Source organism: Symphalangus syndactylus, chromosome 9 (assembly GCF_028878055.3).
Source record: "Symphalangus syndactylus isolate Jambi chromosome 9, NHGRI_mSymSyn1-v2.1_pri, whole genome shotgun sequence".
NCBI classification, from domain to species: domain Eukaryota; kingdom Metazoa; phylum Chordata; class Mammalia; order Primates; family Hylobatidae; genus Symphalangus; species Symphalangus syndactylus.
Genome location: NC_072431.2, coordinates 32,864,064 through 32,887,068, shown reverse-complemented (window position 1 = coordinate 32,887,068; position 23,005 = coordinate 32,864,064).

Genomic DNA, 23,005 nt, shown 5'->3' with positions numbered 1-23,005 from the left:
ATGTTCTGGAGATTTTAATCAAGATGAGATAATGCATATAAAAGTGAACAGTGAAGTCCCACATAAAGTATTTTAGGATATGTTACTAATTTTCGTTGTCTCCAGGGCAATGTTTAATACAAATTTGCAAACAATACAATAAATATACTCTGAAGCTGGATTCTCGTAGTTTAACAGCTGCTCATTGCAAAAAAGAAAAACCTGAAAATAATGGGCAACTTTTTAGAACATTCATTAATAACTTTTCTTTTAAAAAATGGATTTTACCTGTTTTATTTTGAGTCAATCAGATATAATCTGAGTGACCAAAAAGAATAGTTGACCAAAAAGAATAGTATTTTTTTTTCAAATATGTCACCTTTATATGCTGGAAATATTTGCTCAAGATGTGATTCAACTGTCTGCCACACTGGAGAGCTTTAAAGAATCCTTTTACATTGAAGTGTCAATTATATCTCTGTTCTTTTCAGGCAGCTGAGTACCCTCTCATCATTGTCAGTTCATCTCATTTTCATTTTTAAAATGCTAACCAAGAAAGTGGCCGGGTGCTTTGTCTCTGTCTCCTTGTTTTCACAGCCCCCAGTACAGTCTTTCTTTTTTGTCCTTGTCAGTTTCATAACTTTGACCTCAAGGATGTTTTTCAGCCCACAGAGCAACTTGCAGCTTCTCAGGCTCTGCTGTGCAAAGATGCTTTTCATTTTGTGAGAACTACCTGTGTCTTGATGTGGTAGAGATACTTCCCTTCTAGAAATTCAGCAAGGCACAATAACTTGTTTTCTTGACTTTCACACTGACTCAGACATTTATTAGGCATAGTACTCTAGCAATGTTGGGAAATACATAGAAGAGTTCCCCCATTTCTTGACCTTAAGAACCATACATAAAATAAGATGGAAATAACACGTGCTGAATGCTATAGAACTGCTCCATCCAATAGAATAATTGCCAGTTAATTGGTTATTGAGCATTTGAAATGAGGTCTGAATTGAGATGCACCATTAATTGTAAAATACACATTGGATTTCAAAGATTTACTGAAAAAAATGCAAAGCATCTCAATTTTTAAATACTGATTACATGTTAATGTGATAATATTTTGGATATGTTGGGTTAAGTAATAAGCATATATTAAAATTAATTTCACCTGTTTCATTTTACTTTTTTTACATGGCTACTAGAAATTCAAAATTGCATCTTTGGCTCACATTATTTCTATTAGGCAGCATTGTTATAGAAGTTTAGAGAGGAGTGGGGAAGTATGTCCTGTATATGTGGTAGGGCAGACACAGAGAGGCATGGTGGACAGAAAGCTATCTGAGGGGAGGTGACACTGGAGCTAAGCATTGAATGGTGGCAGCCTCTAGACACACAGAGTGGAGAAGGGATCTCAGCCAGCAGCAGAGAGTCAATGCTGTGTAATGGGCAAGGCAAGCTTTGGATGACATCTCAACTCACTCTTATGATAAATTAGTACAGTGCCTAGAACAAGAAAAAGCACTTAATAAGCGGTATCTAATTTTACTAGGATGTGAACGTCAGCAAGGTTAAAGGATGATTTAAGGGATGTTAAAATGACATCTAACCTAAAAGTCATTTCCTTAGCTACCGTGCCAGAGACACCACCACCAAAGCCTTTCCTCTCCTTTCACATCACTGCTTATAAAATAATGGCTTATAATCTGAATGAATCCCAAATTCTACACAGTACATATTCATGAGCAGAGGAAAAAAACTATACTTCCCAATTGATTTTCATTATCCTTGTTCCATGAGTGACTTTCTAACATTTGACAACCTTTTTTTTTGCATGTGGAAATAAAAGGTTAGAAGTAAAAATGGACCATTATCTTTCCTTTTCTGATTGAAATCCTTAATCACTGTGAACCTCCCCAAAATATTCAATGGTCCATATGTATCCACATCAAAATTATGGATGGCTCTGGAAACTAGACCAAACTCTGAGGATGACAGAGTGGCAATTACCAAGTGATACAAGACAAGCTTGGCATATGGCCAAGTTCCCACTAAAGCCATATGGATTTACAGAAGGGCTTTATGGCATGCTGATATCTTACTGAAATATTCCAAGAAACTAATATTAGATCAGCACAATAGGTTACTTGGAGGGTAACTGACTGGAGAGATCATTATAATTTCATACAGAAGTGAGCTTCTGTTAAAGACTGGTGCATGCCACCGGATGGTGGGTTAAGAGTTGTGAGGCCCCCAGATATGATAGTGGCCCCAAACAAATATATTCTCTCTTCCATCCTGAGGTTCTGGCTGCAGGAGCTTTAACAGGACCTTTTCTAGAGGAGTGAAAAGAAAGTCTACACATGACTTCTGATTCAAGCACAAACCCCACAGGCAACTACCTTCTAATTTGGTTTCTCTTGCATTTCAACTTCTCTTTCCCCCAGTTATCTGTTAAGAGAGCCAGAAAAGGGTGTATATTGAGAGCCCCCATTCACCTCCAGGTTTTACCTTTAGTAGCTGCCTTTATAATAATAATAATATCTAACATTACTGAGCACTTATATATACTATTTGTTCAATCCTCATGATACCGCCATGCATTAGCTATGGTTTAATTTATTAAATTTATTTACTAAATATAAATTTATTTATTAATTTATTAGCTCTTACGGCTTCTGTGAGTCAGGAATTCAGATGAAACATAGTAAGTATAATTTATCTCTGCCCCATGAGGTCTGGCTCAGCTGGAGGACTTGAAGACTGCAAAGTTCTGAAGGCTCATTCACTCATGTCTGGCGGTTGACGCTGGCTATCAGCTACGGGTCTAGGTGGGGATATCAGTTGGCCCACATGTGGCCTCTCCATGTGGCCTGGGCTTCCTCACACCATAGTGACTTGGTTTCAATGGCAAATGTGTGTGAGTGTGTGTGTGTGTGTGTGTGAGAGAGAGAGAGAGAGAGAGAAAGTGCCAGGCAGAAGCCCTGGCTGAAGTCACATCTCTTCTGCCACATCCTTTTATTGAGCCAGTTTCAAAGTTCAGCCCAGATTCAAGGGAAAGGAATATAGACCCCATCTCTTGATGAAGGAATATCAACATCACTTCATGAGACTAGCATGTGGCACGAAACATATATTGGTGCAGCTGTCTTTTGGAAAATATAAACTGCAACACACTTGTGTTTTATAGATGAAACACCAGAGGCTTAAAGAGTATAAATAAATTGCTTGTGATTATGCAACTGGTAAAAAAGAAAAGCCAAGATAGGAATCTACTGGTTTCCAGAATCCATGCTTTAAAAAAAAATCAGTGTCATACTATATCCCACCCCAAATTCTTTCCAGCTTTAAATTTTTTAAGAAATGATAAATTTAAAATAATGAATTTCAATTTCTATTATAGAAAGTATGCCACAGACTTCATAAACCTGGAGTGGGGGTGGTAATACAAGATCACAATTATTTTAATGTCCAAATTACAAGAGCTAAAGCCTCTAATAATTCAAGTCCTTGATCTTACTGTTTTCCCTAAAATTTCTTTCTCGCTATTTCTATAGCTTCTAAAGAGGTGTGTCTTATGTGCCTACAAACCTATCTGTCCTCTGCGAGACAGATACCCTGACTTTGTTTCCTCTGCCAATGGCGAGACTTCTGAGATCATCAGTGACAAGGGAGCTGGGTCTTCTGGCTACAGGAGCAGCCGGGGGAGCCAGAGGAGAACTGGTTTTGCACAAAGGTAGGAACAAAGATACACATACCAACTCTGAGCCACACTTTGTCTTGTCACCTAGGCAGAGAAGTAGCATTGCCTTTCCCAGAGAATGACAGGGTCCATGGAAGCTGATCCTTCCTTTTCATTTCCACGTCATTCTCATTTCCTTTCACTGATGCTAATTTCTGTCTTTAAAAAAAAAAAAGCAGCTGCCAGATGCGGCAGCTCACGCCTGTAATCCCAGCACTTTGGGAGGCCGAGGTGAGCGGATCATGAGGTCAGAATATAGAGACCATCCTGGCTAACACGGTGAAACCCCGTCTCTAATAAAAATACAAAAAACTAGCCAGGCATGGTGGCGGGTGCCTGTAGTCCCATCTACTCAGGAGGCTGAGGCAGGAGAATGGCGTGAACCCGGGAGGCGGAGCTTTCAGTGAGCTGAGATCGCACCACTGCACTCCAGCCTGGGCGACAGAGCAAGACTCTGTTTCAAAAAAAAAAAAAAAGCAAAAGAATCCACCCCATCCTATCCTTATGCTATCTAGGACAGGCCGTAATTCAGCCTGGGTGTCCAAACTTACTTCTACAAGGGTTAGGAAGACTTATGTTTCTCCTTTGCACCAAAAAACTGCAACAAAGTCTACAGGGAAAGCTCAGCTCATAACACAAGAACTTATGTACCAAACATAACTTCTGACTTCTAGGGCTAAACATGGGTCTTCTGGTTATAGGTGACCTCACTTTGCTGCCAAAACAATGGGTGCACGTTTCCTTTTCATTTGGATGTCTCAAAGAACAGTGAGGTAGTTTTCCCTAAACAAAAGAGGAGTTAACTCAAAAACAAATTCTCTTTTTGTACACTGCTCAAAGCTGTGAAAAAAAACTTTTCCCAGGCTTCTTTCTACTTTAGCGAGATAACAAGGCCACAGCTTCAGAACTCTTTGCAAGAAGAAAAATTCTTGCTAAGATGTAGCTCAAATATGGGAGCCCAGCTGCGGGGGAGGTAGCAGAAGGCTCTACATTCCACAGCTGGCCTTTCCCTCATGGGATTAGGATACTATTAGTAATAGTAGTGATAGTAATAATGAGGAGGAGGGGAAAAGGGAGAAGGAGAAGGTGCAGGAGGAGAGAAGTAACATGCATTGAATTCTTTCTAAGTGCTAAACACCGTGCTAAATGCTTTCATCTTGTTGCAACAGCTAGATGAGGTAGATACTGTTAGGCACGTATATGAAAAGATGCCGTTTTTTTCAGATAAGGAAACTTAGGTTTAAAGATGTTGAGAGTTGAGAGTTGTCCAAGTCCATACAGCTTGTAAGAGGTGAAGCTGGGATTTATTAATAGACCCAAGTATTTTTACTCCTGAACTCTTCCATAGTTTATATCAACTGTCTCCAGCTTCAAATTAGCTGTTAGCTGTTGTTTTCCTAAGAAATCCAATTAGTCCAAACTTTATTAAACACTCACTGTGTGCACAAATCTATGCTAGGTCCTGGGATGATAGAAATGGAATAAGATCCTGTTCCTGCCTGAGGAAGCCAGGGGTTCAATAGGGAAGACAACATGCACGGTAGGGAGGGCTCTTAGGGTTCTCTGGGATCACCAAGTAGGGAGGGATTAGTTCTAACCCTGATGTGATCTAGGGAAAATTCTAGAATGTGGTTTTTGCAATGGAAATAACTTATAAATACAATTTTGATAGGTAGAAAAGAAAAAAGGGAAAGACATTCTAAACGGGGAAATCATATTAAGAAAAAAGAAGACAAATGGTCTGTTAAAATGCATGGTATGGAGAGAAGAAGGCTGAATTGTCAGGAGATGGATAGAAAGTTAGGTGGTTTCGGTGAGAGCCTCAAAAGATGGATCAGGAAAGAGAGAAGGGAAGCCAGTTGTGGTGGGCCCTGCTTGTCCAAAAGGAGTTTGGATTTGTCCTGTGGACAGGGGGAGCCATTCAGAGGCTTTGTGCAGAGGAGTGGCAGAATTATCTAGGTGTTTTCAATACCAGGTAGCTCCTGTAACCCCTCTAGTGGACAGGATTTTTGGATCCACCTTGCATACTTCCAAGCTGGTTGGGGTACCCCAAAGGGAGGGCCAGACTCATCTTTCACCTCCAGTGCTCTATTTTGTTTCCTGGGGTTGGATTTTTAGTGGCATTGCCTTTCATGTGGCTCTCATGTTACTTAGGTATATTCTAACGGCGGGGGAAAAGGCTGAGATTTGTGCTTAAATTCTCAACCAGAGGCCAAATGTTGACCACTGGCAGTCATTCTCAGGGAGGGCAAAGGTTTGCAAGAGGGGAGAATGTGTGTGGGAAAAGAGCAAATCCACTACAGTCCTGAAAGTGACCTGGGAGAGGGAAGGGCGGGCGGAAGGGTTATTTCAGTTATAGCCTTTTCCTGGCCTCTTCAATTACATTTGCTTATCTTTGTATTTTTAGCTTTATACAATTGAAATAATTTCTCTTTATGGAAAGCCTAAGACATGACATTTTTCCAAATGATTTGTTATTCTTTTTTGATACCGTAGAGGTCTTCTTCACTGAGATCTATGAAGAGACTCATCCTTGTTAAGTAGCCTTTGTGAGAATGGTCTGGAGTCCAGAAAAGTAATCGCTGCAATGCCCATATAATCTCTACCTTGGCTAACCTTGTAAAGCCTGAGCAGACACCTCTGTCTGTGCTGCCGACTAGATTAGAGTAGGTGGAATCAGATATTGTGAGAAAATAAAGCAGGCTTTCTACTTCAGTGAAAATTTCTCTTTTCAAACTGACAACAGCCTATAAACTGTCTAATTCCATGTGGGCTGCCATGCTTACCCTCAGGCACTGAGTAGCTCTGGTGTGCAGCTTAAAAGCTAGTCCACCAGTCAAAACAGTTACTGGTTGACTGCTGAATTAGGGGGTTATAGAAGGCTTAGAAAACCATATTCTCATGTTTAAGTAAGTTAAGAGATAATACCTACATGCAAACCTATGCAAACTATTCACTGAGCCTGCAGAAGAAACGCTTTGACATTGTTTGGAAGAATGGAGTAACTGGAGGGCAACTATGACTTCCGTACATTAGGAGGCAGGTTGGCCCAGGGGCCAGGGTAGAGGCCTGCACAGGGCATTTGGCCTAGACTTCCTAAGCTTACCATGTGCCTCAGATGTAGACATTTGACCCTACCAATGTAGGTCAAAATGGGATGGGTCCTAGAACTCCCGAGAGTCACTGACAGCTCTAGAGGGAGAAGACATTCCTCATCAGCCTGAAGTGTTACGTGCTAGTCTATACTACACATTGTGCTCTATAATTCATGTGTTTTAAATAGATTTCATAACTGTCTGATGATGGCACAATTATATTGCATTGTGTTTGTGTGTGTTAATGTTAATTAGGAAGTTTCTAAAATGGCCAGCTTGTAATTCTGTAGAGCCATTTTGTTATTATTTATTTTAATATACCGGGAGCCTCAAAGAATTAAAGTGAATATGTTACCAGCGGCAAATCTGTATGGTTCTGCAGCAACCTCTATTCTTGCCTCCTCAGAAGAAAGAATTTAACTGAGGGGTGTAAGGCAGAAGGAGAGAACAAAGCAAGTTTTAGAGCAGGAGTGAAAGTTTATTAAAAAAATTAGAGCAGGAATGAAAGGAAGTACATTTGGAAGAGAGCCAAGCCGGTGACTGGAGAGATCAAGTGTGCAGTTTGACTTTTGACTTGAGGTTTTATACGTTGGCATGTTTCCGGGGTCTTGCATTCCTTTTCTTGTGATTCTTTCCTTGAGGTGGGCTGTCCGCGTGTGCAGTGGTTTGCTAGCACTTGGGAGAGGAGCATGTGCAGTGCTGGAGTTGTACACATGTTCACTTGAGGTGTTCTTCCCCTACCAGCCGAATGTCCCTAGAAGGTCAAATGCCAGTTAAACTCTACCATTTTGCCTCTCAATCAGCATGCTTGAGCCCTCTGGCCCAACTCCGGAGATCTTATTGGGAAGCTGCTGATCACCAGTTTCAGGTTTTTTCTATCTATTAGGAGATTGCCTTTCCCTGGCACTGGCTGCAACCAATTATTATTTTAGAGACACAGTGTAACAGCCACCTGACCATCACCTGATAGTTGCCTGACATTCCTGGTGGTGGTGGGGAGCATTCTCTTGCCCTGCTCATGCCTGACTAGGTACCTACGAATGGAGCCTCACTTGACCTCCCTGCACTCTGAATATGAGAAAGTTACGGAGCTTCCTCAACTTGTCTCATCAGTCCCAGCCATAGAGGAAAACACCTGCAGGTTTGGAAAACTGGTGTGCATTAACATGAATTACATGTGTGTCAGTACTAAAGCTTGACCATTTTAGGTCCTGCTGACTGAGCTGTCCATCTTTCCCTGAAGCAGTCTATAGCATTTTCTTTTCTTTTTTTAATAATAAAAATTTTAAATATTTTATTAAAGAGACAGGTCTCGCTATATTGTCCAGGATGTAGTGCAGTAGCTATTCACAAGCACAGTCCCACTGCTGATCAGCCTGTGTATTAGTTCATTTCTGCACTGCTATAAAGACATATCTGAGACTAGGTAATTTACAAAGAAAAGAGTTTAATTGGCTCATGGTTCTGCAGGCTGTACAGGTTTCTCCTTCTGGGAGGGCCTCAAGAAACTTACAATCATGGTGCAAGGTGAAGGAGAAGCAAGCACATCTTACATGGCAGGAATAGGAGGAAGATAGACAGGGAAAGGTGCTACACAGTTTTAAACAACAAGATTTTATGAGAACTCTATCATGAGACAGCACTAGGGGGATGATGCTAAACCATTAGAAACTGCCCCTATGATTCAGTCACCTCCCACCAGGACCTGCCTCCAAAACTGGGGATTACAATTTGACATGAGATTTGGATGGGAATTCATAGCCAAACCATATCAGCAGAGGAGTTTTGACCTGCTCTATTTCCAGCCTGGGCCAGTTCACCCCTCCTTTGGCAACCTGGTGGTCCCGCATTCCAGGGAGTTTACCATATTAGAAGCAAGCTTAATGCAGACACCTGATCAGCATAGCACCCTACATCCCAGGACTCCTGGGCTCAACTAATCCCCCTGCCTTGGCCTCCTGAGTAGCTGGGATTACAGTTGCATACCACCAAGCCCAGCTTTGTAGAATTTTCCTGTTCTTAAAGCATTTAAGGGGTAGTCTATGAGCACTTGTTAAATCTACCAAAAATGAGAAGGTTCTGTGTGGAGACAGCACACATGAGGGTTCAGCTGAGAAGATTCCAGCCTAGGAAAATGAGTAATACCGCAAGTGTCGTCAGCTAATCCTGCCACGTGCTCCACTTCGACTACACTTTGATTGATTCTGGCCAAACTCACCTAAGATGGCCAGTTTTAGTGCGAAAGTTTGCCTGTGTACATGTGACTCTGGGTCCACACACAGTTATTCTGATTAAATACCTGAGGCCCGTGTTGCCTACACAGGATATCCAGCCACTGTCCTAGCTCAGCTTCCAGAACAAATCTTTATTGATTGTTGGAAAAAAGTAAGTTTGACATAAAAAACCCCCCAATAACCCTGCATTTCACTCGTTTAACAATGATTAACTGAATAGCCCCAGCTGCCAAGGGCTGCCCAAGGCATGGGGTAGAACAGTGACCAGGACAGGCCCTGCTGTCCCCAAGCCCACATGCTGTGGCGGGAAGACAAGAACAAACAAGTAAATAACTAAACCCACAAGAAGATTTCGGATGGCCACGAGCTATGTGAAGAAAATAACATCCGGTAATTTGATAGATTAGGTAGCAACTTTAGATTATATGGTCAGAGTTCACTGCCAGAGGAAGAGATGTTTGAGCCCATGACTTGTACCTACATTTAGAGCTGAACATTTAGAGCTTTTTATTGTGTCCCATAACTATATAGGGCTCCCTGATGCAAGAATTCCAGAAGAAACAATAGTTACCTGGGTAATAACTCAAGTCTCCTACTTAAGATAAATACTCTCATATATGCTTAATTGTCTCTGAGTCCAACCAATATCCTCTGAGAATGTTTGATTTTTTTTCTTCTGTGGACAGGGCAGGCTACTTGCTTGTGGGGAAGTGTCAGGGTTGGCTGGCTGCTCCTGCTGGTTGGAGATTAGTTAGAATTGCTTGGTGTTAATTACAAGTTTTTCCTTCCCTTCATTTTTATTGCTATAAAGACTTTTTTTCTGGAAGGTTCTTTTATTTGAGGTATGATGACATCAATGAAACAGGTTTTGCAAACCACCAGTGGAGATTTGTCTTACTGTTTTATTGTGACATCTAAAGTCTTTTTCTCTTTTGCCACTGCCCTGTAGTCAATAAGTGGAAGAAATACTTTCAAAGTGGCTGTCGACTCAGTATCAATGTGTGGCCCACTGGTACTTAAAGATGCAGGGCATTTCCAAGCTTTCCATAAGGGAATAATTAAACCACCGCAGGTAACAAAGAATTAATTTTGAAGGATATTAAGCATCCTTAATTAGGACATTTGAGTTTCGTTTCCCCACAGGGAAAATATTCTCATGGCAACTTGCCATGTCAGAGCTTCTAAAACTTCTCCCTAAACTTACAGCTGAAGTCAGTTTTACTATGCAAATGAGGACTGCAAAAGTCTTTTAAGCCAAATCATTCATGAGCATTTAAGAAGCTCCGGGGCCTCTGGATTTTGTTAATAATTCTGTGGCAATCGCTGGGGAAGTCTTCTGAATATATAGCTGGTAAATTCAGAGTGCCTAAACCTAATAACCCACATCTGTGCAGATTTTTGAAAGCTTGTTTTTTTTCCCAAATCCTGATTATGCTGTATTTTAATGGCATTTTAAAGTTTAAGTGAAATTAGAGATCATAAAAATGCCAGACAAATAGATACATCTCAGCTTAGACACATCCATCACATGCAGTTGATCGTTTACAACATCACATGCAATTAGGGCAGCACAAGGTATTACAGTTTATGGGTCTCAGATTCAATTAAATGAGATCAATTAATCCTTTGGCATATTTATGATATGATTCTCCTATTAAAGTATCTATGCTACATTGAATTTAATTTAACAATGAAAGTGGGCTAATCTGGCTATTATGTAGATTAATATATTTTTTAATTTTAGGGGAAGACTTTAACAATTATATGTGCTTTTCAAATATGACCATGTAGAGATCACTTTCATATGTGTTAATGATTGCCAGGTAATGATTATTTTAGACTTAGATAGGAACATTTGCCTAAGATGCACTTCTGAAGGCAACATTAATGATGAACAATTACTGCAAGGGAAGGTTACCTTTGAGATTCTACTCTTTTGGATCCACACATGAGAATGAGCTTGAACTCTATCAACCATTGAGGGAAAGGAAGAATATAGTCTTTTGATTTAGCATCACTGGTTCTCAGATTGCGCAGAGTGATTTCTGGTGTTGAACTTCTCATGATTAAAAATAGCACAGAAATGTTCAAAGTGCAAGGAAGGGAAGCTGGCAAGTAACAGGTCTGCCAATACAACTATATGGCCTGAACCCTTTAATTTTTTTCCCCACTGAGATCCTGTAGGCAGCTAGGAACATATTATGATATGGCCTTTTGGATGCTTTAGGACTTGATGTAGGATAAAGAAAAAAGTGATTTATTTCTTTGGCTTTTAAAATTTATCTAACTTTTGAGCATGCTTCTGTCTGAGAGTAACTGCCTCCTGCTTTGCCTTTTCTTTCTCCATGTTTTCGTTTCATCCTTGTTTCATCTGCCCTCTAAGTGAGGAGAAATATAGGACAGAAGATGTCCTAAAGTATTAGCGCATTGCCCAGTTTGTGTTATTGGAGATTTGTGTTACTGGAAATTTTGGGGTAGCAGAACAGAGCAGAAAAGGGCAAGAGGCTAGGCCATGTGCGCAATGCCAAGAAGTGTGATACCATGGGGATCTAGGCTTATAAGTAAACCTGCCACTAGGTAGAGACAGTAGGCAATAAAGGTTCTGGAATGCCAGGGTAAGCCTTTGGTATGATTATACAAGCAATCAGAGGGCAAGAGGCAGACATATGTAAGGCAAGATGATTTAAGCATGAAACAGTAGACAGTGCCCTGATGAAGACACCTTAGAAATGGGGATACTTCTGCCTCAGCTACGTATCTTTTCATAGAATTTTGGTTGGACTATACAATCTAAAACAGCAGGCACTGTGTCTCTTTTGCTCAGTATTATATGTTTAACTCCTGGCATCGAGCTTCATAAATATTTGTTGAATGAATGAATGAATTCTGAGACTGAAGTCCATCCTAGTACTGCAGCCCAGGATCTGTAGGTGAAACACAACTCCTCCTCCTCTTCCTCTGCATCTTCCTTTTTCTTCCTCCTTCTCATCAACAAAATGACTGAAGCCATTTTTTTACTGAACACTGACCACGTGCCAGGTGTTACACTATGTGCTTTACATTCATTATCTTATTTGAAACTTACAACAATTCTACCGGGTAGGTGCTGTTTTCTTTGAACCTCTTTAATAGGGATTGAGGCATAGAGATTTTTACCTACCAATGGTCACACAGATAGTGACTAGGGGCCCTTACTCCAAACACAGGCATTTGACTTGAGAACCCATGCTTTCAACTGTTAAATTATACTGTGTTCTCTGTTAGCCACAGCATCAAGATACGAATCCATTTAAATTGAGATTTTTCAGTAGCTGTTTTGAACATCCATGTCCTACTTTGAAGTCAGACCTGGCCATGTTAATTGCTTTGTCCAATAAAATGTGAACAGAAGCAACGTCACTTATGGGTAGAAGCTTTAAGCACCAGTACATGATTTATCATGCTTCTTGTTCCTATAACGATAATCACGAAAGTGCATCCTGAGATGATAGAGTTTTTGCCACCCTGAATCTCTGATTGATTAAAATGAGACCCCTGATGATCTACACTGGACATGTAGTATGAATGAGAAACAACCTTTTCATGCATCAAGCCAGAGAAAGTTTGTTTTTTTCAATTCTGTGGCACAGCAGTGCTTATTCTAATATAGATGTTCTTCATTTTTGCCCCCTTCAAATAATCTAAATTTGTTCCAGAGTTGCCTACTCAAGAACATTAGTCATCCTCTAAGGAGATAAATGTATGTTGAAAGAATTTGTTTAAAATTACTCAAAGATCCCATATGAACTTACAAATTAAGTCATTATATGATGCTATTACATAAGGGTATAAAATAATCTTAAAGATATAATTTTAATCTCATTAAAATAATCCATTTTTGTTACCTTCAAATGATAGATCAATAATAGTTTAATAGTATTTCTTTGTACTGCTTCCTGTATCTCCCTTTTTATTGTACTTTCTTGCATACTTTTATTTTTCTTTTAGGCTTTTAATTTCCTCCCTTTTGAGATGGTTAATGAAAAGTCTCTGAGGATGAGAAAAGCATCCCTAGAATAAAATTGCTGAACAGGAGCAACTTCAAAAGCAGGCAGATTAAAATTTCCACATCATGGGCACATGAAAAAGGAAATTATTAGGGTATATGTCTTCCTCCAAACAGAAGGAGTTCCAGATTCTGTTTTGTATTCCTGCCCTCCTTTCCATGGTGTTTGGTTTTTTTTTGTTTGTTTGTTTGTTTGTTTTTTGAGATGGACTCTCACTCTGGCACTCAGACTGGAGTGCAGTGGCACAATCTCGGCTCACTGTGAGCTCCACCTCCCGGGTTCACGCCATTCTCGTGCCTCAGCCTCTGGAGTAGCTGGGACTATAGGTGCCCGCCACCAAGCCCGGCTAATTTTTTGTGTTTTTAGTAGAGATGGGGTTTCACTGTGTTAGCCAGGATGCTCTCGATCTCCTGACCTTGTGATCTACCTGCCTCAGCCTCCCAAAGTGCTGGGATTACAGGCATGAGCCACTGCGCCTGGCCTCCATGGTGTTTCACATTAACTCCAAAATATTAAAGGGAACTTAGATGACGTCTATTTCCAAGTCACTTTTACAAAGGAATATGTCTTCCCCCACACGTCTAACAGTTAAACCTCTACCTCAACACTTCACATGACAGGACATTTACTGGTTGATGTAGCTGCTGACTCATTTTTGGCCAGCTTTGCACATTTCTTCTATGAAGATAAAATTAGCCTTTTAGTTACATCAGCAAATTGTCCTAAAGTCTGCCCTCTCCACCTATAAAGACTAAGTAAAATCGCACCTCCCGACAGCCCTTCCAATATAGGAACACACATATCAGGTCTCCCAACAATCTTTTATTCTCTAGTTTCTTCCATGGTTCCCAGGATAACTGGAATACAGCTGTCCCTGTGGATCCCACCTGTTTCTTACACATGGCTCAAATTCAGTTTCTTGGTCTCCTGAGATTCAAAATCCAACTCTATAATTTTTCTAATTTTCTTCAGGTTACATTCTCTAATTTGCTTGTTTGTATAAACTGACAATATCAAAACCCAATCTCTTTACAGTTTCCACAAAATGACACTGGATCTAAGCAGTTTGTGTTTAAGATGTTTTTTTTTTTTTTTTTTTTTTTTTTGAGACGGAGTCTTGCTCTGTCGCCCAGGCTGGAGTGCAGTGGCGCAATCTCGGCTCACTGCAAGCTCCGCCTCTGGGGTTCACGCCATTCTCCTGCCTCAGCCTCTCCGAGTAGCTGGGACTACAGGCGCCCGCCACCACGCCCGGCTAATTTTTTGTATTTTTAGTAGAGACGGGGTTTCACTGTGGTCTCGATCTCCTGACCTCGTGATCCGCTTGCCTCGGCCTCCCAAAGTGCTGGGATTACAAGCGTGAGCCACCGCGCCCGGCCAAGATGTTTATAATAGCTTTGTGGCAAAAAACATCCTGAGGAAAAGCACAGTAGATGCATGGGCCTCTGAAACCTCCCCCTATCCCCTTATCTCTCCCTTCCTTGCTTCGTTCCTCATTTTCTCTGCCCAGTAAAAACTAATTCTTCTATTCATCTCAGAAATAACAGTCACTCATTCCCAGATTTAAAAGGCTCAGCCTACCTTAAAGGTAGATTATTTCAACTAAGTCTGGGTCTTCTTTTCCTAAAACAATGAAATGTTCTTCAACTTGTTACAACACATAATAACAATAACTTCCTCCTTTTAAATGTTAAACATGTTACATTATCTCATTTAAACCTTACTTTAAGCCCAGATGGTAGACAATATGATTCTCTTTGTACATGTAAAGAAATAGGTTTCAAGAGCTCGAGTAGTTTTTATAAGGAAAAATACATTACTACTGGCAAAATCCAGCCCTTAAACCTACATATTCTTTTTAACTCCAAAGTTGGTACTCTTAACATGGTTACTAAACATCTCCTCAGGATTTCCATATCCCTAACCATTATGATTGTTATTCATTGGATAAATTCCATTAAAAAAAGTGTTCCTTTAAAAATATGGCCTCCTAAATGAATACAGTCCTTTAGGCATGAAGACAAGGAAGTAACTGAAGACTGCAAACACTAGCCAATAGATAAAAAGAAGAAGGAAGAAGAAAGGAGAATTTGAATCCCTATAAGATCTTCAGTTCACTAAGATTTTCTTTTACCTGGCCTGTTTAATTTGTTTTGTTTCCTGTCTGGCTCCCGAAGTCATCTGAGTTTGCAATCCCTACTTTTAAATAACATGGCACATTCTTGGCTTCCAAGGATTTGATAGTTACAGTTATAATCCTTCCCAAGCAACTCAATAGGTCTATGACTTACGGTAACTTCTAACCTTGCTGTGGAATGAATATGAATTGCCTGTCCTCTAAAGCTACTGTTTGGCATAAAGTAATTCAGCAAATGAGTGCACCTAGAAAACTACCCAGCTTCTACATATGACATGACCTTTCTATTCTCTATTTGTCTTTACATTTTTTATTCTATACAGAAAACTATATGCTATAAGGTCATTCATGTTCTGTAGAATTCATGAAGATCTTAGACTTTAAACTTCAGAAGTTTCCATTTTTCTCTGAATCAACACTGCTGATTGATGATTTCTATGATTCCTATCTGTTAAAAAATTTTTCAAGACTGGGAGCAGTGGCTCACACCTGTAATTCCAGCACTTTGGGAGGCCAAGGCAGGCATATTACCTGAGGTCTGGAGTTTGAGACCAGCCTGGTCAACATGGTGAAACCCCATCTCTACTAACAATGCAAAAATTAGCTGGGCATGGTGGCAGTCACCTGTAACCCCAACTACTTGGGAGGCTTAGGTAGGAGAACTGCTTGAACCTGGGAGGCAGAGGTTGCACTGAGCCGAGATTCCACCACTGCACTCCAGCCTGGGCAACAGAGTGAGACTCTGTCTCAAAAAAATAAATAAATAAATAAAAATTCAAGTATAACCAACCAAAAGTAGCACAAAATTCTTCTGAACTCACTAGGCAAACGGTTGATAATTCTGCAGGCAAGTTAGACTTTATTGTTGTTGTTGTTCAGAGGCAAGGAATCCCTGGGTGACATGGAGTATAACTCAGAGACATTCCTAACGTCTTCATGTAGAAGTGATTAGTCAAATACGTAGTGCTGTGATTTGTTCAAGGTGATGATACTAGACGTGAATCCTGTCGTTGAATTCTAGATCCGCCTATCCAACCCAAAAATACTATTCCTATTTTATAAGTGTGAAAACTAAGATGATTTTGATGGGCTTTGCAAGATCATGTCTTTATTAACATATTTTCTCATAGTCATAGGTGTGAAAAATAGAATGGGTCATTCTGTGAGGTGGTGAGCTTCTTGCCATCAGAGATGTTTAGTCATAGCTCAGATGATCACAAAAGATGAATTGTACTCATTGGGATATAAGGTCCCTTCCAGTCCTGAAATTCTGTTTCTATATAAAGTCAATAATTTCAAGCAATATTTCAGGTTATTTACTCTTCCCACAAAGTGGCCAGATAATTGCTTTTCTGTTTCTCTTTGATTATAAAAACCTTTGCATAACAGAAAGTAGAACTTAGGCATTCTGGCTCATAAATCTAAATGTATCCCCAAAAGTTTGTGTGTTGGAAATTTGATTGCCATTGTGGCAGTATTAAGAGATGGACCTTTAAGAGATGAACAGGCCATGAGGGCTCTGCCCTCAACTGGATTAATGCTGTTATCTTGGGCGTGGATTAGTTATTGCCAAAAGTGGATTCCTGATTTTAAAAAGAGGTAAGTTCAGCCCCATTCATCTCTCTCTGTCTTCATGTGTGCTTGCTTGTCATGTGATTCCTTCTGCCATGTGGTGACCCTCACCAGATGCCAGTGCCATGCTCTTGGATTTCCTAGCTTCCAGAACCATGAGCCAAATAAACTTTTCTTGATAAATTACCCAGTCTTTGGTATTATGTTATAGCAGCAGAAAACAGAAAAAGACACCTGCCCCCTAAATGCTATTTACCTATATGTATATGCAGAAAATGCCATCATTGCTGATTATGTCTAGCAGGTGGTTGAACGTATGCCTAAAGTCACAGATATATAACTAGGTGAATTTAATCTCTAACTGGATAGCCCACAGTTAGATCAACCTAGCTGTTTCCCACTTTTCTTTCGTAGTCTTGCAACACATTTGGCCTGGTTAAAATTTTAATGTGATTCTAACACAACATTAGTAGGTTGAAGAAAGTTGCAAGGGGAACATTAACATTTAAATAGATTTTGATTATTAGAGAGAAGTCAGAAAATCTAGCCAGTGATTTGGTTTAGTTAGAAATGCCAGAGTAGTTGATGGCTGTCAGTATTAGAAAAGATTTTCCAGAGGTAGAAACTGTCAAGATAAAGGAGGGAGGAGAAAGATCTTCAACATCTGACATGGTTGTATGAAAGAATGCGAGCATAGGAGGGAGCAAGTCCTGCTGGAGAACTTCCAGCAATAACATGTACTCAATTCCCGTCTGGGTTACAGACCTTAACTCAGCCTAACTCCAATGCTGTGAGTTAAATACTCATTTCCTTATCTCAAGATGGCAGGAGAGGCTGTGTTTTCTGCACTGCTGTCGGTGATCTTCATATTGTGGGGCTAAATCCTGCTTCTTTCTTGCCCAAACTAGTCCTCCCCACCTCCCACTCAATATTGTATAAATGAAAACTCAAGAGATTAGTACATGGACCACAAAAAATGAGTGTAGATTTAAGACAGTTTTGCCAACCACAGCAAGGAGGTTTTACACTTATGAAAAACAACTGTACAAATAAAATTTAGCAATATTTCCATATTATTCTCAGTGAAAACCAGGTTCCTTTAAAATCAATGAATTGTGTGTTTAAACTGAGCGCTTACCTTTAGTACTTTCCTGGTGTTTTAAGCAACAAATAACTTTTATTTGTATCTATGTTTAAAACCTACAATAGTTGAGTGTGTATTGTGTACCAGGCATCATGCTTATTGCTATGATCAGAGATAAAATACAGTTCTCACTAAATAAACAGAAGTATTCCTTTGCCTCGTCCTAAAGGCCATTTGTAATCTGGAGTGCCGGCAATGTTTTGTTTATTGTCCCTCAGCAAATCTTCCTCCCTTTTCTACCTTTGATCATGCCTTTTCAAATCTTACTTATTCTTTAAAGTCTGATTCCATTTTTGTGTCTTCCTTGAAGTTCCCTTGATCTCTTCAAAACAGAATGTCTCCTTCCTCCTTTGAGCAGGAAGCGCTTGTTGTCTGCAGTACTTGCACACTTGTCACATACTGTTGAGGGCCATCTTCAGTGGTGTTGGCATGTATTGTTATCTAGCTTTTCATGTGAGCACATCCTGCTCCCCAAATAGCTTTTATGTTCTTTTTGTAGAACAAGTACTATATAAATTTGTGTTATGCAACCCGTAGTGGAAATTCATCTAAACTTCTGGCTGATCTCCTGCATCTAAAAAGTGGAGATTGCAGCTGGGCGCGGTGGCTCACGCCTGTAATCCTAGCACTTTGGGAGGCCGAGGCGGGCAGATCACAAGGTCAGGAGTTTGAGACCAGCCTGACCAACATGGTGAAACCCTGTCTCTACTAAAAATACAAAAATTAGCCAGGCTTGGTGGCACGTACCTGTAATCCCAGCTATTCAGGAGGCTGAGGCAGGAGAACCACCTGGGAGGTGGAGGTTGCAGTAAGCTGAGATTGCGCCACTGCACTCCAGCCTGGGTGACAGAGCGAGACTCTGTCACAAAACAAAACAAAACAAACAAAAAAAGTGGAGATTGCTTACAATGTGAACTCAAATTAAGACCTGGGTGTGGACCTGAGAATGAGAGATAAAGCTCAGCTTTGTTGATATTTTCCAGTTGCTTGGAAATCAGGGTGTATTCTTAGGTGATGTTTTCTATTCAGAAAACAAAGCATGCTTTCCTAATATGCAGTGTAACTGGTGTCACTTCCCCTGAACACATTTTTTTTTCTCCCCTTTTCTCTTGCCTTGTCCCTTCTATTTACCGACCAGCTACTTACTTTCTCACTGGGCTACATATTAGTCTGATGCATAAATTGTATTTTGGTTTCCTGGGGCACCAATTAGAAGTCTTTCTTGTACATTTACAAAGTAGCTTTCTTGGGAGGTATGCTGTGCTATCCCCCTCCTGTGACTAACTTCCCTAGGGCCTCAGCTGAGCTCAGGATAGCGTTAAAGACATGTACTCTTGCTGTGCACAGTGGTATGCACCTGTGGTCCAGCTATTTGGGAAGGAGGCTGAGGCAGGAGGACTGCCTGAGCCCAGGAGTTCTGGGCTATAGTGTGCTATGCCAAATGGATGTCTGCACTAAGTTCAGAATCAATATGGTGACCTCCCGGGAGCAGGGGATTACCAGGTTGCCTAAGGAGGGGTGAACTGGCCCAGACTGGAAACTGATCAGGTGAAAGCTCCCATGCTGATCAGTAGTGGGACTGCACTCCAGCCTAGGCAACACAGTGAGACCCCATCTCTTAAAAAAAAGACGTGCTCTTAGAGTAATGTCTTGGATAGTGGGACTTTTGCGAATTGAAATAGCAGCAACTCAACCCAAAAGAAGAATTTATCAAGATATGAGGCTGTTTCACAGAACCTAAGGATGAGAAGGCAGTCGGCCCCTAGGTATTAAATGGAACCTGGAGTGCCAATGCCAATAAAAAAAGAGACTCCCTGTGTGTCTCTTACCTTTAACTCTACAGGTCTTAACTCTACAGGTCTGCTTTATTTCTTTTCTCTTGTTGTAGACTAGCGTCTGCTTTTTCTAGCTGTGTAATGAAGGAAGGGGCCAACAGCTTCTGAGTTGGAATGCTTGAATCTACGCGTCCAGGGAAAGACTGTCTTGACCCGACTCACAACACCTGAGAAAGGCTTTTATTGCCATGTTAGGCCAATTGTCCATCCCTGGATCAATAAAATGTGATCATATTTGGAATGATATTTTACTCTAATATGTTTCTGGGGTAAACGTTTAGATGCAAAGTGGTAGGAAGGGGCATTGGCTGGAGGAGTTCTACTAGACAGATGAGGAGTAGGTGTTTGCTGAACTGTACATGGGTATAGAGAAGAATAGTTTGCAAGCCCTTTCTCATATGTTATCTGTGAGCCTCATGACAGTCAGTGACAGAGGCAAGACAGGTACTGTTGATGCACAAAACACAGGAGGGTATTAACACACTCTTAGAAACAAAGGAACTTAACGGAAGATTCACAGAAAGTACTAAATCCTCCTTTTACTGTCCAACAAAACTCACCCTTCAAAATGTTCCTGAAATCCCACCACCTTCTCAAAGTTGATGAATGGGAGAGCCAAATTATCTTTTGTTCTCCTATTAGTTTAGCTTCTAAGTTCCAGGGAAGTGTAGTTTCAGGGAAGCAGGAATGAGAGAAAAGGAGAGTGGGATGAGAAGGAGGAGAGGAAATATAAGGGGGTGAATTACTGAGTGGGTCACAACCTTGAAATAAAATGATGAGTTTGTATCGGGGGTGAGTTACTGAGGGGGTCACAATCTGGAAATAAAATGATGGGTTTGTGTCAGGGGATATTTTCAGAGAGGCTGTTTGAAGCCATTGTGTGTGTCCGAGGGGTGGGGAGGAAAGGAATAAAAATGTACTCACTGTCTTCATTGCCCATGATCAAAGTCAGATCCCAGGGCATTAACTCACCAACAGTATTATACATGCTTGGGGACACAGAAGGAGCTGCTGGAGAGCACAGAAGCCATGGAGTAGGAAGCAAGGTACTATCAGGTCATACAGGAAGGAGTGACATGAGAAGCCAGGGGTAGTCACAGAGGAAGTTTGGCTGGCCAAGAAGGCTAGGCTCTGACATGTCATGGCATGACTTTCAAACACAGAGGTGGTGAGAGGGCTTAACAAACCTCTGTCTATGGCCTATGAGAATGCAGTTGGTGCCAAGCATGTTCCAGTGTTACTAAGAAGCTCGCCACGTGGTCTGGAGTGGCGATGGCGACTTCTACTCCTGAATGAAGACTCACTTCAATGACACCTCACTTCCCTCACCCCAGAATTGACCAGTTCCTTCTTTATGCCCACACTATTCTACACACGAGTCTAACATGGATATATAAATATTTAACACAATTATTCAGATTTTTTTCTCCTCTTTGAGAAGGCTTTTTGGGATTGGAGTAATGTTGGTTCATTTATTCAATGGTTTATTGAGTATCTACTATGTGCCGGGCAGTTTTTTTTTTTTTTTAAGTGCTAGGAATAGAACAGTTGATAAAATAAATACAAATCTTTTAACTTTCTGAAGCTTACATTTTAGTGCATGAGTGTGTGGGCGACTGATGAAGATACAGGTACAATATATCTTGTGTTGACAGTGGTAAGTGCCTTGAAGGAAAACAAAGCAGGATAGGAGGAATGGTGGTGGGGAGTGAGGGATGTAGATTAACTAGGGTGGCCAGGGAAGGCTTCAGCGAGAAAATGACGTCAGGACAGAGCAAACATGGATGTTTGTGTGAAAAGAGTTCCAGAAACAGAGAAGAGCAAGCACAAAGCCTCTAAGACATAGCTAGTATGTCCCAGTAAGGGCAGGGTGGCCAGTGCGGACTCAGGGAGAGTGAAGGAGAGAGAAGAGTAAATAAGTCATAGTTAATACAGAGCCAAATATCACAGGTCATTGGGATAATTTGGCTTTCACTTGGGAGGAATGGGGAAGAAGCAGGGTTTTCACCCCAGGGGTGATCTGACAAATTTGCATAGGATCACACTGGCTGAGAATAGACTGTAGAGGGGCAAAGGGTGAAACTGGGAGTTGGGAGGTTACTGGAGTAATGTGGATTTAGAAGTATTGGTTGTTTGGACCAAGACGGTAGCAGGGGAGGTGGTGAAAGACGGTGAGATTAGGTTTTAAAATGGTGCTGACGGGATTTGGGATGGATTAGAAAGGAGATATGAGAGAAAGAGAGAAGGGGAAAAAATGACTCCACATTTTTGGCTTGAGCCAAGACTACAGGAAGAAGAGATTTTAAGGGGAAGATTAATAGTTTGGTCATGAGATAGCTTTTAGACATCTAAGTGGTGGTGTTAAATTGACAGTGGATTTAAGAGTCAGAAGGTCAGGAAAAAGTTCATGGCTAGAGATATAAATATGGGAGCTATTAGCATGACATTGGAGGGCATACAGATGTCATTAAAAGCCACAAGACTGGATAAAATCACCAAATGAATACATTCAGATAGAAAAGTGAAGAGGAAAAAAGACTGACTCCTAGGCCACTCTAACTTCTAGGGGTTAGAAAAATGAGGAGTAACCAGGAATGAGACTGAGAAGAAATGGCCATGAGGGAGGAAGAAAGCCAGAAGAATGAGGTTTCTGGAAGCCAAGTCAAGAATGTTTCAAGACACAGGACCTGACAACTGGGCCAAATGCTACTGACAGAGGTGCTGTGAACTGCTATGAACTGAAAGTGTGTGTCCCCCAAAATTCATATGCTGAAATCCTAGTTCCCAATGTGATGGTATTCAGAGACAGAGTCTTTGGGATGTAATTAGCTAATGAGGGTAGAACCTTCATGAATGGGATTAGTGTCCTTATAAGAAGATAGGGCACTAATCTGTGCTTCCTCTTTCTGTGCTCTCTGCCATGTGAGGATACACAAGAAAACAGCTGTTTTCAAACCAGGAAGAGGATCCTTGCCAGACACTGCATCTGCCTGCACGTTGATCTTGGACTTCCCTGCCTCCAGAACCGTGAGGAATAAATTCTGCTGTTTAAGCCACCTAGTCTAAGCAGCCTGAACTAAGATAAGAACTGACCTTTGTGTTTAACAGCATGAAGATCACAGGTGACCTTGAGTAGTTTCAATGCAGCAGAGGAGGCAAATGTCCAAATGGAAGTTCAAAAGAAAATGAGGGGAGAGAAATTGGAAGCACCAGTATAGGCCATTCTTCAG